This window comes from Alexandromys fortis, unplaced genomic scaffold (assembly GCF_014885135.2).
Source record: "Alexandromys fortis isolate MF-2015 unplaced genomic scaffold, M_Fortis_MF-2015_v1.1 scaffold_85, whole genome shotgun sequence".
Classification (NCBI taxonomy): domain Eukaryota; kingdom Metazoa; phylum Chordata; class Mammalia; order Rodentia; family Cricetidae; genus Alexandromys; species Alexandromys fortis.
This window is the reverse complement of record NW_026067975.1, coordinates 3,496,986-3,514,453: the sequence shown is the minus strand read 5'-3', so window position 1 is coordinate 3,514,453 and position 17,468 is coordinate 3,496,986. Positions and strand designations below refer to the sequence as shown.

Here is a 17,468-nt window from a genome sequence, read left to right as displayed (position 1 = left end):
TTCCTTTATTGTATAGGATTGTTTTGGCTATCCTGGGTGTTTTGTTTTTTCCATATGAAGCTGATTATTGTTCTTTCAAGGTCTGTGAAAAAATGTGTTTGTATTTTGATGGAGATTGCATTAACCCTAAGAAAAACATACATAGATCCACCTAGAAAGGGGAAATAGACAAGATTGCTGACAAAACTGGCAGCATGGGAGTAGGGAGAGTAGGGAGGGTAGAGGGGGAAGATGAGGGGAAAAGGGAAGTGGGGAGGAAAACTTGAGGGAAGAGGATAGTCAAAATGGAGAAAAGACAGAGATGAGAGCAAGGAAAGAGATATTTTGATTAAGGGAGTCATTATGGGGCTAGCAAGAAACATGGCACTAGAGAAATTCCCAGGAATCCACAAGAATGACCCTAGTTAAGACCCTAAGCAATAGAGGAGAAGGTGCCTAAACTGGCCTTGCCCTATAGTCAGACTGATGAATATCTTAAATATCACCATAGAACCTTCATCCAGCAACTGATGGAAACAGAGGCAGAGACCTGCATCAGAGTAGTGGACTAAGCTCTCAAAGTCCAGTTGAAGAGTGGGAGGAGTGAGAATATGAGCAAAGAGGTCAAGACCATGATGGGGACACCCATTGAAGCAGTCTACCTGAGCTTAATGGGAGCTCACCAACTCCAGCTGGACAGGGAAGGAAACAGCATAGGTCCAAACAAGTCCCTCTGAATGTAGGTGACAGTTGTAGGGCTGGGGCAGACTGCAGGGCCACTGGCAGTGGAACCAGAATTTATCCCTACTGCTTGTACTAGCTTTTTTGGAACCTATTCTCTTTGGATGGATACCATGCTCAGCCTAGATATAGTAGGGAGGGTCTTGAACCTTCCCCCAAAGCAATGTGCCTTACCCTCTCTGAGGAGTGGATGGGGGGTTGGGTGGGGAATAGGTGGAGAGAATGGGAGGAGGGGAGTAAGTGGAAACTGGGATTGGTATGTAAAATGGAAAAAAAAAAGATAGTTTGTTTTCTTTTTCTTTCCTTTTTGTTTTAAAAAAGACAGGGAATCTTAGGATGAATTAGTGAAAACTAACTTTTTGGAAGAACTTTGGTGAGATGTTTAGACTTCAAAGATAGGCAGAGTATTAGTTTTCTATCACGCTAGTAATGTCTGAGAATGGGGCTGTTTGGGCTCATGGTTTCAGAATTAGCAATCTGTAACAGCTGGGTGTGTTGTGCTGGGCCTGTGGCAGCAATGCAGTGGAAACACGTGGTAGAACAACAACATGGGAAGTTAAAGGTGAGAAAGAAAAAGAACCAGGGCTTCCACAGACCTGTTGAGAGTACCTCAGTGACCTAAAGATCTCTTCACTTCCCAACATCTCTGAGGCCCAAGCCTTTAACACATGCACTTTGGGGGGCATTCCTGATCCAAACTATACAGGAAATGGATTTAATTTTAAGATAGCAAATGAAGGCACAGTCACCTGTGAAACTCAGCGTGGAGCACTGTAGTTCTAGATATAACCCATTCACCTAGATTTCTTGTTGCTAGCTTAGGGTAATACATGGCATCTCAGGATGACATTAAAGATGTACAGGTTTAATATAGACTGCTTCTGGAAGAGTCCAGTGACAGCTCTAGAGTAAGAGACAAGGCCCAGCTTCTTCATCCCTCTCCTCCACTGCATCTCAGAGGGACTGTCACCCTCAGAGATTGGGACTGTGGTGAGTGGGTAGAGACCAAGAGGTCACCATTTCCTCTTCATTATTCTGCTCAAATGCCCTACTTAGAAAACTAGCAGGCTTCTCAAGAGATTTGTCCCCGAGCATTTAAACACAGTCTCAGTTGTAGCTCAATGGCTATTAAAAACAGCTTAAGAACTCTAGTGCAATCTATGTTTTCTTTGCCCTTCCCCTCCTCCTGCTCCTGCGGCCAAGAATTCTAGCAGCACAGCACTGAGAAACTCAGATCCGAAAAAATCAGAGCTACTGGTCAGGATCCTTATTATCAAGATAACTCCCTTAAACAAATCCAGGAATGCATATTCTGGCCTCTGTCAAAGGCATTGCTGTGCAGCTTCCAGGAGAAGCAGCAAGCCAGTAGTAAGATGCACTAGAGACAGAAAAGAAAGAGCCAGTCCGAGAGCATGCTAAGAGGATGTTTCCCAACCCGCACCTCTGCTCCAGCCATCTTGATTTTTCAGAAGATAACTTTGCAGAGTTGACCTGCTGATTCCTCTACCACTTGTGCTATGTTAGGTCCACGGTAGGATAGGATGATGGCTAAACTGCGCACCCCCTTAACTGGTACCAGATTTGAAATCAGCCTTTATGGTGGGCTGCTCAAGGCTGTGAGATGAAGACCTCAGATGCTGATAGTGTTCTAGACTCCCATGAGTCTATTGTTACCCCACAGGGTTCTCAGGTTGGTCCTTCCTCTCCTGTCTCCCATATCTGAGCATGCTGCCATCTGCCAGAAAGGAGCCTCCAGATTCAAACCATGGGAGATCAGGTATCTAACTTTAAGGCTGCCACTATTCAGTCAAAAGAAACACTTTGAGTTAATACCCTTGGAGGTAATTGAATGCAGCCTCTGTGGCCTGACCTCACATCTGAAGGAGCTCGATGCATGCTCAAAGAAAATAAAGACCTAGGCATCCAAAGCAATTCTGAGAGCTGGTGACATAATCACTGCAGAAAACTGGTGTCCCTGAGCCCAGAAGTAACAAGCCTCCTTTGCAGGAAACTGTCAAACTGTATCAAGGCAGGAGTTCTTTTCTATTCAGATCTTTTATAAAGTCAACCCCTATTTCTCCTGGCTGGCGATTCTCATTAGCAATCCAAATAAAATGACAGCATAATGGCCTGGGTCATCGTCTTTTTTTTTTTTTTTTAGCTGTATTTCTCTTTATGGATCTATTGAAAGTACCACTTTGAGAATTTAAACAGGTGAGGCTTTTCTCTCCTGTCTATGCACTAACATCATTCTCCTCTGTGGCACTGGTGTCTTGTCTTTTGGTGTTAGCTGATGAACTTTTAATCATGTTCCAAAGAAGGGGTCTCAGGACTTGACCTTGAGATAAAGAAGTGAGGAACATTTGATCTAGGGAATATCACATGACTTGGAAAAGACCCAAATATCTGACCAGTATGCTCCAAGTAAAGGCACACGAGGCAGTTTCTTAAAGAACTGGCTTCCAGGCTATGCTTCTTGTTGTTGTTGTTTTTACTTTAAAACGGGAACTATTTGTTCACAGCTTCATGTATGGAAATAACATACTTTAATCAAAGCCCCCATTTTCCTCCCTTCTCTCCCTCCACTACCTCTGAACCCTTTCTTCTTCCCAACAAGTTTTCTCCCATAGCTGTGTCTTGTTCCTGTGTGTGTGTGTGTGTGTTTGTGTGTGTGTGGTGTGTATCCTTCTGCATTTAACTAGGATTGCCTGCAAGATTATGGTGGATGGGGAGGGTCTCATATCTACTTGAGTAAGGCCAGCTTAGCAGTATCTAGACCACTGAAGAACGATTCCCCCAGCAACTATTAAGTACCCATAGCTCCTCAAGGAGCTCTCTCATCCATGATAAAATGTTGATGCATACAGTCTTGGGCGGGTCTTTTGTAAGCAGCCACACCAGCTGTGCGTTTCGGAAGCCAGCGTTCCACAGCCCTCCTCCCCCATTCCTGCCGCTTGCTCTCTTTCCATCTCTTCTGTGTGTTCCTGGTTTTGGGAGAGATAATATCGCCATTGTGCTTGTACTGAGCACTCGGGTCGTTTATTCCTAGCCTCTGACCATTTATAAACCCTTACATTAACCACTGCTCATAGTGAGAAGCTTCTCAGACCAGTGCTGATCTATGACTAGAACATGTTTGGAAGGCGGTTTGATACCGTGGCCATTTAGCCCCAACCCTTTAATACAGTTGCTCATGGTATAGTGATCTCCAACCATAAGGGTATCTTGTTGCTACTTCACAGCTGTAATTTTGCTACTGTTATGAATTGAAACGTAAATATCGGAATGTGGGATATTGATATGCAAGCCATAGGTTGGTTGAGAACCACCACTGTAGAACCTCTCTAATGACTGAGCCATGGACTTTACTAGGTTTATTTAACCAGGTCTAAATTCCCTCCTTTCGAGTGAACCTACAGTCCAACCCAAAAGTGGCTGATAGCTCCCCAGTGTCCTGTCACCCTTTCATCAGTGGCTACAGCTTTCCTGGCAGGTTGGTAGTGGAGCTCATTCTGCTTATACTAAGTATAGGATGATTGATGGCTCTTCTCCCCCAGCAGCCTGCACTGTACAACTAAAGCTCTAGGCAGCTGGGAAGGAACTTCCAACTCAATTCCGGCTTGGTTTCTCTGTGTCCCTCAACCCAAGTGTGTAATGTCTTCAGGAGTGGGGTCTTAACATCTAGTGCTTGTGGGCAGCCAAGAAAAATTGCAATAACCTATATTATTTGGGAGTCTGCATGGCCTCCCTAACCAAGAACTCATAAAGAGGGATCCCACACGTGGCACTGGGATTTTTGTTTAATAACCTATAGCTTCCGGGAGCGGCATTAGCCACACTTTCAAGCTACCTCCTTCAAACTCTTTTTCAATTATATTTTTAATTAGCTTAAAAGACACTCTGCTTTCATCTGGCTTTTCATACCTTTGTTTGGGCTAGACATGCAAACACTCCCTGGTCCCCTCATTCTACCTACCGCTCCTGTCCTCACTTACACCTTCCAAGTCTTTACGTTGCAGTATTGCTACTGTCATCAGTATCAGCGGAGAACAGGACTTCCTGAGGCCTGTAAGCAGGATGTGAAGGTTAAGTGGGGGAAATAAGAATGCAGCTCTGCTCCGATAGGATCAATGTCCTTATAAGAAGCATCATAGAACTCTTAATTTCTGGAAATAAGTGTGAAGGTAAAGGCATCTGAGCACACAAAAGGAAAGCAGCATAGAGGCTTAATGAGAAACTGAGCTGGCCATCTTCTTGCCCTGGGACTTTCTAGACCCTATAGTTCTGATGGCATCTTTATGTTGCATAAGCCATCTGGTACTCTATGGTATATAGTGGTATATTATTTGTGTTTTAATAAATAAAGCGTGCCTGAAGATCAGAGAGCAAAGCAGCATACTAGTTAACCAAACAGGCTAGGGAGAGGTGGCACACACCTTTAATCCCAGGACTCAGAAGACAGAGGCAGACGGATCTCTGTGAGTTCAAGGCCACTGTGGGCTACACAAGATTGAATCTGTGTACAAGAGAAACAAAGCTCACACAAAGTTGATACCAGCACTTGGGATTACACACCTTTAATCCCAGCACTAGGGAGGTGGAGACAGAAGCGATATGACTGGGCAAAGTGAGGAATATAAAGGGGAAGAGATAAGAATTCAGTGAAGTGTGGGGTTTAGCAGTCTGAGGATTGCCACTCTGGTCTGAGCATTGGTAGAGGTAAATGGTCTATCTAGTGGTTGGCTGCTTTGCTTTTCTGATCTTCAGGTTGAACCCCAATATCTGTCTCTAGGTTTTATTATTCATGCTACAATGGTATTTTTGGCAGCCCAAACTGACTAATATACCTACTGATTCAAAATATTTATTCTAACAAGAGCCTTTTGTGATAGTTACATGTGACAGTTCAAGAAGCCTTCTGCTTCTGTTGGCCTTGCTCTTAAATTAGAAAATGCCTTGCCTGTTCCAACCATCATTTTTCAATGGAAAAATTTTGAGCAGTATCCAGAATAACACTCTCTGAACATAGTGACTATTTTTCACTCAATTTATCATTCTTGAATATAGAAGAAAGCCATGGGCTCTAGTGAAAAATGAAGAGGTAGCCTGATGTGGTGGCACATACCTTTAATCCCAGTACTTGGAAGGCAGTGGCAGGTGGATCTCTGTGAGATCCAGGACCACCAGGGCTATGGGGGGGAGAAGGGAGAGAGAGCGCGAGAGTGAGAGCAAGGGCGGGGGCTGGGGGTGGAGGAGTTGCCCTTTAGGTTCCTTGAGTGCCTAGAAGAGGCAGTTGTACTTGGCTTGCAGGAAAGGCATACAAGAGAATTACCAGTGGTCATGTGGCAGAAGAGTGACCTAAATGCATGATTCTTTGACTCATACCTTATGCTTCCTTCCTGTAGCACACATTTTATTTTTGGTGTCTGGTGTTCTGTCTACCCAGGAGTTCAACACTTGTGGGGTTATGTTGTTTGGAGCAATACTTATGAAACCCTTTTTAAAAAAACTTGGTATGTTCCCACATCTAGAACATATTAATCATGCTTTGTGTGCTTGTGCCCCTCTCAATTTTACATTGAGATTTAATCCCAGTTCAGTACTGGAATGATGGGGCTTTTAGGTGATGAAGTCATGAAAATTTCAACTTCCTGGGTGGATCTGTCATTTATTTACAAACAAGGCTTTGGAGAGCAAACTGATCCTTTTGTCCTTCTTTCACATGAGGCCACAACATCTGTCTCCTCTGGGGGAGGCAGCACTAAGGTCCCTTCTGGGATCAAAGAGTAAGCCTCCCCCAATACCCTGTTACCACCTTGATCCTGCACTCCAAGTCTCTAGGCCTCTGTAAAATAAATCCCTTAGGTTGTTGAATTTTTGACTGTGATAAAGATTATCTCTTCCTATTTCTTTGGTATCAATAATATTTTGTGAGAAAGTATATATAACCACAATAAGAATAATAGGCAAATGTGTCTTGCTCAAAAAGGTTATTACAAATAGCAATGAACATTGACAGAGGATGACTGGAAAGGAAATATTTAAATTTATGGCCTAGTTCCAGAGAAGTACAGAACTCACTCTAGAAAAGAGGATTCTGACCTCACCAAGGGAAGACAGAGCAAGCTCAGTCATTTCTGCCTGGCTGGAGACAGCAGGTAGTAACCTACAGTAAGTGTGTTGATACTTGTAACTTGGGCTTTATTTTAAACTGAAGTTAGAATATTTCACCAAAGCATTCCCTAGGTTTTTTTTTTTGGGGGGGGTGATGCATAACGACTGACTAGTGGACCAGTAGACCCGGCTCCAGACATTCACCAACAGAGGACAGGAGTCATGCGCATGAGTATTTTTTTTTATGTCTAGATTTTTTTATGTCACTATATGCCTTCTACATATTGCCTAATTCTTCTCCAAGAGAGGTGCAGAGAGGCCTTATGCCCACCGGACAGTTTTGCTGTGTTTTCCCTGACTGTTATAAAGTATGCCTTTCTCCAATCCAGAAGGTGTACCTGTGTGAGTTTACCACTTCCTTTCCTCATTAATAAAGTCCAAGGGAAGGTGAATGTCCCCTAAGGTAGCCATTCCTTCTTTGTCATTGACGCTCTGTGTCTTTGCTCGGCACTGGGAGCAGAAAAGCATTCCCTATTGTGGCTTTCAGTTTTCTTTAGGCGATGAAGTTGTCAAAAGAGAAAAACCAAGAAGTAATCAGATAACGTGTGTCTTTCAAAAACGCCCAAGTTTTCAACCGATATCTAAAGCACCAAACACCCCAAATAGCAGTTGTTGTCTAATCTTTGTCAGTTTGTACTCATTGTTGAGAAAAGTCTATCAACCAGGCCTCATGGCTTATGTATGTAATAATTCTGGCACTAGGGAGGCTAGATTCAGATGATCCCTTCGAGTTCAAGGCCATCTTGGACTCCTTAAGGAGTTCCAGTTCAGCCCAAGCGACAAAGTGAGTCCCTATCTCAAAACTAAACAACACACACACAAAATATAATCAAAGCTAGTATCTAACCAGGTGCTCTTTCTTTCCATCCATGTATCAGTACCATCCATGATTCTTCCTCTAAGATTTGCTGTACTTAATTGCATGCCTTCCACATCCACACACTTATGCGCATGACTCCTGTCCTCTGTTGGTGAATGTCTGGAGCCGGGTCTACTGGTCCACTAGTCAGTCTGGTTATGTGTCACCCAAACAGCACCACTGCTGAGGGGACAGGGAAGAAGCAAACTCCCTGAGCACTGTTGCTTCTGGTCACCGTTGCTGTAGCTGTAGCTGCTTCAGCGCACACGAGGCAGTCTCTATTACTAGCCTCTATAAGTTCTATGTCTCTCCTTTATAGACGCAGAAAGTGGGATTCCTGAAAGCCAAGGCTTCTGTCACTGTCACACAACTAAAAGGCATTGGGCCAAAATTCAAATGGAAGTGACCCTGGTTCCAAAGCCACCCAAGACATTCACCACAGATCTGTCTACAGGGTAACACAGTGAACTCTAGAGTGTGTTCAGTACACCTATCTATAGGGTAACACAGTGAACTCTAGAGTGTGTTGTTCAGTACACCTGTCTACAGGGTAACACTCTATGCTTGAGAAAGTTTTCAGATATGCTGAGTTATAGGTACATATTATTTTTAACATCAATATAACAAAAAAAATCACCGTTTAGTTCCAGTGCATCTTTATTTTTATATTTTAAAAGAATTTTTGTGAATAATGTTCAGAAGTGAAGATCAGCTTTTGAAAAACATCAAATGCACTTTGAATTCTGTTTCACTGAGATGATAGCCAGCTGCCATGTAGATCTAAAATGGGGAATATCTCAGAGATTAGCTTTATTGGTATCATGCATAAAGCTGGGATACTTTAATTTTGAAAATACTTATTCTAGATTTGAAATATATCAATTAAGAGATTGTAGCTGTTCCTTACTTTTGACTATTCTTTACATACTTTTATTATCAATATGAGAACTTTAAAGTTTCTGGAACTTTAGATAACTTGTAACTTAAAGTGAAAGAAATAGGCTCTCTTATTAGATCCAGAGTACAAACCACTTTCAATTTTAGATGCATAATCAACAATTACTGGGTCCATTCAGTTATTTTTCTTCCCATAATCTTTATCATCTCAGCGTACTTACCTGATTCGACATTTACCCATTTACAAATCACACTAAATCATTTTGACTCAAAAACAGCATTTAAAAAAAAAAAAAGGAAGAGATAGTGGATGTAGCCTTTTATAAGGATGGGATGGTCCAAATTCTTACTTTATAGTATTTATTATATGATAAAATTATGACTAAAAGAAGGCCACATTTCAGTTCTGCTTTCGAATGGCATTGTTCACTGTGGATTCTCAAGTTTGAAATCCATCTAGGAGGTCATTATCTGCAGAGGAATGACCTAAACTGTGAATCCTACACATTCAGTTCGACCACCAGCCTTGCAGTGGAGATGCCTGCTGACTCTTTGCATCTGCCTTCCCAATTTTATCTAATAATGCTGAACTCTCTGACTTTGTAAATTGTATTCTTTTTTGCCATAATGAGTGAGGAATGAAAAATTCTGAATTTTCAATTGTGTTCAAAGGAAACTAAACACAGACTGTAAAGAGAGTATTTCCTGTCTCCTTTGTGCCTTCTGACAGGTGATAAAATAAAATTGGCAACATACAAATAAAACCAAAGAATGGTAAAATAATGATGACTCACTTGGCTATTGTAGCTCGCCTTTGTGGTTTTTGTAATAATTTGGTCTTTTTTATAAAAGTATTAAGATAAGAATGAAAATAATAGATAATAATATAATAATCCCCAGAATGATGAAAAGATTTTTTTTAAGGTTTAAGAAAGATCACTCAGATTTTATTGTATATCTTACCTTTCAAAAAGAATTCAGTAGACTTATGTGATAATTATAAGGCAAAAACAACATTGGTTTTTAACAAGTGAAATTTTTCTCTGTACTGGAAGATTAATAGGATGAAATTTTAAGTCATAGAGTATTAAAAATTTGCAAATAGAACTACTCAAAGGAAATGGAACTAAAATTAACTATAATGGACACTGAGAAAGAGGGAGTAAAATATATAGCTAGTATATCAACTCGTGACTTCATAGAAATTATAACTTAAGATAAAACTAAGCTTATAAAAACATCAATTGACCAAATCTTGTAAAAAAAAATATCTTCCGTGAGGAGCTTGGCAGACCCTCTCCTAGAGAGGAAGGCATTTAGCTGGTGAAATGATAACATAATGGTTTCATCTCTAGAGACTGATCTTAAGGTAGGATGAAATTTCAGAGTATTATAAAAAAAATATAGTAGCGTATTTCGCTATACACATTGATGGCTTTATGAAGGCATTTTTACTCAAATTTATCATGTAATGTGACTATATTCATTCCCATGCCCTCCCGTCTGCCCCTCCTTATAGTCTAGTTCCTTGCCTTAGATATTTTCACTTCAGTTTTCATGTAATTCATACATGTAGCATGTGTGCACATACATCTATGGAAAACCTAGCATTCAAAACCGAGAGGAAATGTGGAATGTTTGTCTTTCTGAATCTGTCTTATTTTGTTTCATATAATTTCCAGTTGCATCTGTTTTCCAAGAAACAACATTTCATTCTTATTTATGATGAAACAAAGCTTCACTGTATATTTATATCACATCATCTTTATATATTGGTAGGCACAAAGGCTGATTCTATAGCTTAGCTATTGTGAATAGTGCTAAAAATAAAAAGTATGGATGTGCAAGTATCCATGGTGTATATTAATTTAGAGGCCCTTTACCAAGAAGTGGTAATAGCTAGGTCATGTGATGGTTATACTTTTTTGTTGTTTGGGGGTAAACCTTCATTATGTTTTCCAAAATGACTAGACTACATTACATTCCTACTCTCCTCCACGTCCTCAAAAGCATTTGTTTTTGTTTCTTTTATTAAAATTTTAATAAATAGTTTTTCTAATTATTATTAGTGTGTGTGTGCTTGTGTGTGTGATGTGTGAGGGAGTACAAGCATGACCTTGCCAATGTACTCATGTGAAGCATTTCAGGAGTCCATTCTCTCCTATCACCATGAGTGGCTAATCTTGCTTGTCAACTTTATATACCTGGGAAGAGGAAACCTCAGGTGCAGAATTGCCTTGATCTGATCAAGCTATAGACATGTCTATCAGATAGTTTGTAGGTTGATAATTTATGCAGGAGGGCCCAGTCCACTGTAGACTGAGTACCATCCCTGGTCAGCCTGGATCGTCTATTTAAGAATGTGAGTCCGGAATCAAGCCAGTGAGCCGTGTTCTTCTGTGATCTGTGCTTTAGCTCCTGCCTTAGTTCCTGCTTCAGCTCCTGCCTTGGATCCCTCAACTATGAATTGTAACCTGTAAACTAAACAAACCCTTCCCACCCCAATTTGGGCTGAGTCACTGTTTTATCCCAGCAACAGGGAGCAGACTGGGACCCTCACTAAGCCATCTCACAGGCCCCATTTCTGTTTGTTGTTTGTTTAAATGACAGCCATTCTTACGGGACTGATATGGGATCTCTGTGTTGTTTAATTTGTGTTTTTCTGATGCCCAAGGATACTGAACTTTCATTCCCTGTATTTATTGACCGTATGTACATATTTGGAGAACTATCCATGCATTAGTCCATGTATTGACTGGGTTGTTTGACCTTTTTTACTATTTAGTTTTTGTGTTCTTTATATATTCTAAATGTTAATTCTCTGTTGGTTATGTAGCTAGCAAAGATATACTTCCATTGTGTAGAATGCTCCATCACTCACTTCCTTTGCTATACAGAAGCCATTTAGTTTCATGTAAGCCCACTTGCCAGTGTTTACAATTGCTTCCTGGGCTATTGGTGTCCTTTGTAGAAAGCCCTTGCTTATGCCTATGTAAATGTTTTCCTCCAGCCGTTTCAGAGTTTCCAGTCTTACATTAAGGCCTTTGATGCATTTAAATTTTTCAGTACAGGGCAAACTATGGGAATCCAGCTTCATTCATCTGCGTGTGGCTATCCAGTTTCCCCAACCCCATTTGTTAAACAGGCTGTGTTTTCTCCACTGTATGTTTGGAAACCTTTATTAAAACTCAGATGGTTGTAGCTGTGTGGGTTTGAGTCTTAGTCCTCTATTCGATTTCACTGATTTGCGTGTCTGTTTTTATGCCAGTACCATGCTGCTTCTGTGACTGTGACAATAACACAGCATGGACCCAGCCTTGTGAGGCCTCCAACACTGCTCCTTTTGTTCAGGAGTGCCTTGGTTATGCAGTGTCATTGGACTTCCCTATGCATATCTAGTTCTGGGAGGAATCTCACTGCATTGCATTGAATGTGTAGATTGCTTTCAGCAGCAGCCATTTTCTTCATGTCGTTTCTGCCAACCCCTGAGTATATGAAGTCTTTCTATGTTTGTTTATTATTTGTGTGTGTGGAAGCCAGAGGATGGTTCTGTGGAGTTGCTTCTTCTCCTTCACTTTTATGTGAGTTCTGGTCCTGAAAATAGAGTGTGGGTGGTCGGCCTAAGCAAAAAGTGCCTTTCTTTACACTCTGAGACGTCTCTTCAGCCCTCCAGTGTCCTCTTCAGTTTCCTCCATTGGTGTCTTGAGAGTGTTATTGTGGAAGTCTGTCACTCCCTTCGTCAGATTCATTCCTAAGTTTTTTGTTTATCTTGAGTGTGGGTGTTTTCCTGACTTTTTTCTTGGCATGTTTGTTTTTGTTAGACAGGAAAGCCCTAACGATTGTGTGTCCTGTTGTTTTGCTGAAAGGGTTACTCATATCAAAGAGGTTTTTGGTCCAGTCTTCAGTGTCTCCCGTGTATGGGCTCATATTGATTCAAATTGGGATAACTTAACTTTTTCCATCCTACTTTTATCCCTTTTTTTTTTCTTTGTCTTTTCTCATTGCTCTAGCTAAGACTTCAGGGACTATATTAAGAAAGAGCGGAGACGCGAACATCTTCAACTCGTTTCTGAATTTAGAGGACACACTTTTCTGCTTTGCCTCATTTAGTTTATTGTTGTTGTTGGATTGGGTTACATAGCCTTTACTGTGGTAAGGTATATTCTTGTTAGTTTTTTTTTAAAAAAAGAAATTTAGATTATTTATTTTATATGTATGTCTTTGTTACATACACATAAAATAAATAATCTAAATATCTGTCCCGCCTCTCAGTTCCCCAATAACCACATGGAGACTTCTTATTAATTGTGAAAACTTGTCCTTAGCTTAGGCTTGTTTCTAACTAGCTCTTATAACTTAAATTAAACAAATTCTATTAATCTACATGTTGCCACATGGCTTGTGGCTTTTACCTCTCCTCCTGCATGCCCTGTTTCCTCTGCTTCTGGGTGGCAACTCTACCTTTTCCCTTTTCTCTGTCCTCGGAAGTCTGGCCTAACCTCTTCCTGCCTAACTATTGGCCATGCAGCTCTTTATTAAACCAATCACAATGATATATCTTCACACAGTGTAAAGGAATATTCCACAACAGCTGTATGAATATTTTGCCTGCACTGTATGTGTATGTACCACATGGGTGCCTAGTGTCTACTGCAGTCAGAAGAGAGTGTTAGACGACCTGCAACTGGAGTTAAGGATGACTCCATGAGCCTCCATGTGGTGCTAAAAACTCAATCCAGGCCTTCTGCAAGAGCATTAAGTAAGCTCCTCAGGCTGCCTTCCTGGTTTCTTCAGGAATGAGATGTCAGGCATCACCAAAGGAAACAACTTTATTACAACTATTGAGGTGACTATGTAATTTCTGTCCATATATTTATGTGGTATATTTATTGATCTGCATATGTTGAAGCATTCTTGTATCCCTGAAAGTAAGCCAATTTAATAATAATGAATGAACTTTGTATTTTTAATTTAAATTTTAATATATATATGTATTTTGCATGCAAATATCTGTGCACCACATGTGTGCCTCATATAACATAGTGACAAATCCCTTAGGACCAGAGTTACAGACAGTAGTAAGCAACCAAGTGGGTACTAAGTATTGAATGTGGATTCTCTGGAAGAGCAATCAATGCTCATAACAGCTGAGCCATCTCTCCTTTCCCCTTTTAAAGGTATTCTTGAAATCAATTTTCAAATATTTTATTTAAAATTTTTGTAATGCTGTTCATCATGGGATTGACGCATACTTTTCATTTTTTAAAACTGTTTTTCTAGTTTGGTATCAGAGTCCTGATGGCTTTGTAAAATGAGATTGATAGCATACCTCCCCTTTCTAATTCATGGAATAATCTGAGAAGCAGTGGAGTTAATGTTTATTTGAAGGACTGGTAGAATTCAGCAGTGTATGCATTTGGTTATAGACAGTATTTTTCGTTGAGAGATTTCCACTACTTCTTTGATTGCTTGCTGTATTCCTTTTAAGTTGTTTCTATCCTCTAGGTTTAAGTTTGGTGGGTCATGTGTGTCTGGAAATTTATTCAGTTTTAAATTTTTCATTGTGTTGCAACATAAATTTTCGATGTGTATTTGAATGATCCTCTATATTGCACAGGTATCTGCTGCCATGTCTCCTCTTTCATTTCTAATTTTATTCATCTGACTGTCTTCTCTCTCTCCCTCTCTCTTTTGGCCATTTGGCTAAAAGTTTACCACTCTTGTTTATCTTTTCAAAGCATCAACCTTTTATCTTATTGATTTTTGTGTTGCTTTTTTTCTATTGTTCTTTTCATTTCCATTCATTAATATCTACCTGATCTTTATTGTCTCTTTTGATCTACTTGAGTGAGGTTTGGTGACAACCCTGGTGACCCAGCCAGAAGTGGGCCTTGCATAAACACCAAATCTTTACTTCCTCTCCCTTTCCAGGATCCTAACAGTCAGTGCTTGCTATTGGCCAGACCGATCTAAAGTCAAAGGGTAAGAGAACTCAAATGATGCTGTCCACATCTGACAGGCTCTAGAGTCTAAGGAGCAAGAATAGGTGCCAAGAAGAAGATGGGAAAAGTCAAAAGAGTTCCCGAGGGCCCAATAGTGGATGTGTGAAAATGGGAGTAAGGTTATTTCACCCAAGTTCATGACAGAGTAAGACAGCAGGATCCCAGGGATGCACACAGAGACATCCTTCTCAGGGGTGTGCAGATGCTCACTCAGCACCTGCGTGACCCCAGGGACTTCTCACTCACCTCAGTATGAGCCTGGCTTACTTACTGAGTGACTTGGGGATTACTTCCAATAGGAATTAAGAAAGGAAATGAATTACCTCAACCTGGATCATACACTGAATAGTTTGATAAAGTTATTTCTTTTGACCTTCCCCCTCAATAACCTGTAAGTATAGTAATCATACATGAAATAAACAGGGCTAGTATGTTTACAAGCAAGCATTGCTGGTAACCCCTGAATTTGGGATATTTTATAAGTATAGGTCACTGATTCTAAACTTACATGTTCACATTTGACATTTCTGAAGCAAACGTTTGTCACACAATGAATGCTGTACCAAATATAAGCAGCAGTCACTTTTTTCTTGGAAGTACATAAAGTAACAGCATCCCGGTGATTGATGTCATCCTAGGTTTAGTGAAAGCCAGCATAATTACTTTAAAGATACACTAAAAAATTCATATTTCCCAAAATAGTTAGCAAAACAACAGTGATCTCGATCTGTTTCCCACCGATATTCTATGAATGGATACGTGGGAGGAGGAAGAAATTGTCTCAGTTCTCATAGGTGCCAGGGTCCAGCCTCAGCTCGGGTTCAGGTCCTGAGACAAGGAAGGGGCACCAACACAAGCAAAGATTCTGACCACCAAGTGGATTGCACTCAAGTGGCCCTGAATAGTTCAGGACGTCTTTATTTCTACTTAAACAGAGTTTTTCTTACCAGGGTTACATGAACAGCTTTATTTTTGGCTTCTATTTTTGACCTTAAGAAATACATTGCAATTTAAGGAATACATCATGATCATTATGAAAGCCCCCATTGTTCCCCCTTTATACTTCCCCCCAATACATCTTCCCGCCCCTTACACAACCTTATTCTAGACATAGAGCTCAGCATTTTTGCAGACTTAACGAAATATCGAACCAGATGCATCCTGCTCTTGCAACACTCACGTCAGCTGGCAGCTACTTGTGGTTATAAAGTTAAAAAGTAATAGACATGGGCACAATGCCTTAAGGACAACAAAATTCAAACCCAGACAATTCTTTCATGTCTGTATGATATGCTTTTATTCAGTTCCTTTTTCTACAAGAGAGTCCCACGTCTCAGTCTCTCTGTAGAAGACAGGCTCTGATAAGGCGCTCTTTCCTATCCCTCTATACTTCTTCTACCAATAGAAGCTCCTATGTATGACAAATCTGGCTCTATCCATCCCACAATTTGCTTTGAATTTTTCCCTATTGGAGCATACCAAAGCATGATTCTGTGTTTGGTGTTCGGGGCATTTACTCTCAATAGTTGGCACTATGTGTACTCCTAAGGCTTCCTCCCTAGTCTGTATATGCATGCCCTGTTCTCCTCTCCAGAGCTGTGAGACGTGGTTAAGTTCCAAGTGTTGTTTTCTCATATGTAGGTAACTATCTCATTGAGTCAGAAAAGTTCCCAGGTTTGGGAGTTGTAGTTGGTAATTCCAGATAAGAGATTTGAGAAACATTAGCCCCTTGTTGAATCTTTGGGGAAAATATTTGAAAAAAAAAAAAAAAAACAGAATCTCCAGGGAAAATTACAGCTGTTGCATGTGTGACTGACAAAGTAAAATTAAAACCGCCCAAAGAATCACCAATATAATGAGAGAGAAAAGGGCCTGCAAGCTGCACGAATTTTGCAAATTCTTACACTGTCCCGTGGAGTACTGGTCCTTGACAAGTGAGAGTCCATTTCCACGAATGCCTTGTCCTGAGGAAACCCACTGGACAGGTAGTTGTGTGCTGATCCAAGACTAGGCTGCACGGCTCCCAACACATAGGTATTTACCTTCATGAGGTAGAGTATGTGAGTTAAAACATCAGTTCGCATGCACCAGTTGTTTAAGCTGTCACCGTGATCTTCTAGAGTCACCGACTGAGAAAGCCTGAATGATGCATTATCCATGAGCATCCACTTAACTCTCATTATTTCATTTCCTGCCAAATTGATGCTGATGCTGTCCCCACGCTGTGCGTTTTCTGTGGTCATGGTGATAATGTGCAAGCCTGTGATACAGCGCCTTCCTCCTCTCTCATCTTTTCCTTTCTTTGTCTGTTCTAACACAGGTCCCTAATAGCCTTCTCATCAGTTCTTGATTCACTTTCCTGATTTTAATCCATTAATTCTAATATCAAAGTGCATTTTTCAATGTTACGCTAGCACTGAGCATGCATTCCTCAACGCCTTGCTTTTGAGCATTTAATTTCACTTTAGCAAAGTCAGGCCAGTGAGTACACACACGATACCATGCTTAACAGCAGTTGGTTTAAGCCAGAGGAAAATATTGTTTTTCTGTCAATTTACTTTTTTTCCCTAGTGATTTACTTTAATCATACTCAGCAAGAGATGGAAATTGTTTTCTTGTCTTTTGATGAGTCATGGCAGTAACAGCTTCCTAACTTATCCATTATCTCTTCCTGTCAATTTCCTTTGTAAAATCAAGAGATTTGTTCAGTTTTAACAAAAAGTAAGGTTATATATTAAAACTGTTTTATGACTTAATTCTTCTAGGGCTACAGAAAAACTTTTTTCATTTAAAGAATGTGTGTGTTATGAATGTGT

General features: G+C 40.5%; 1 protein-coding gene across 1 annotated transcript in view; it reads left to right on the top strand.

Moving 5' to 3' along the window:
* Slc9a9 (solute carrier family 9 member A9) overlaps positions 1–17,468 on the top strand; it is a 548,379-nt gene that overhangs the window by 411,539 nt on the left and 119,372 nt on the right. The gene's annotated exons all lie outside the window — the stretch shown is intronic.